This window comes from Lipotes vexillifer, unplaced genomic scaffold (assembly GCF_000442215.2).
Source record: "Lipotes vexillifer unplaced genomic scaffold, Lipotes_vexillifer_v1.1 scaffold524, whole genome shotgun sequence".
Classification (NCBI taxonomy): Eukaryota; Metazoa; Chordata; class Mammalia; order Artiodactyla; family Lipotidae; genus Lipotes; species Lipotes vexillifer.
In genome coordinates this window covers 558,018-558,698 of record NW_006774722.1, presented here as the reverse complement: position 1 = coordinate 558,698, position 681 = coordinate 558,018, and the positions used below count along the sequence as shown (strand labels likewise).

At 46.8% G+C, this 681-nt stretch overlaps 1 protein-coding gene across 1 annotated transcript in view; it reads left to right on the top strand.

Annotated features, from left to right (window-relative positions):
* CTCFL (CCCTC-binding factor like) overlaps positions 1–681 on the top strand; it is a 28,587-nt gene that overhangs the window by 6,651 nt on the left and 21,255 nt on the right. The gene's annotated exons all lie outside the window — the stretch shown is intronic.

Genomic DNA, 681 nt, shown 5'->3' with positions numbered 1-681 from the left:
GCCATGGCTCACGGACCCAGCCGCCCCGCGGCATGTGGGATCTTCCCAGACCGGGACACGAACCCGTGTCCTCTGCATCGGCAGGCGGACTCCCACCCACTGCGCCACCAGGGAAGCCCTATATTTACTTTTGAGTGTCACTTTTGTACAATTAATCTTTAAGAACTCCACTATCTAGCAGAGCGCATGCTGGGTCCTGATTTTGAGCCCCATTGGGAAAGGACAATACGCTTGAACTGAACTGAGTTAAAGGGGATGGCTAAAGTTTAAATACAGTAGTGATGAAACTGCGTTTCATCAACTAGGAAGTTTCACAGACAGGGCAGAATTTGATTCCAAAAAAGAAATTTTTTTTTTTTTTGCTATAACTATTTTAAAAAATTATTTGTCATCTGAGTTAAAGGTTGAAACTGTACACTGAAAACACCAAATGAGGGTTTCAAAGAACAAAGCCATCTGAGAATCCTAAGTCTAGAATAGACGTTTGGTTTGTGTCCTGCCAGTTCTCAGCACAAATTTCCCACGTTCGCTGAGACCCTTCTCCGGGGTCGACCTCGACATATGGACCCTCTGTTTCTGCCATCACCCTGTTTTTTGCATCTCCCAAGTCCTAGCATGCTGGTCTGCTCTAAGGGGGAGTAGCCAAAGCCCCCCACCCTGACGCCACCCCTTTACACATGT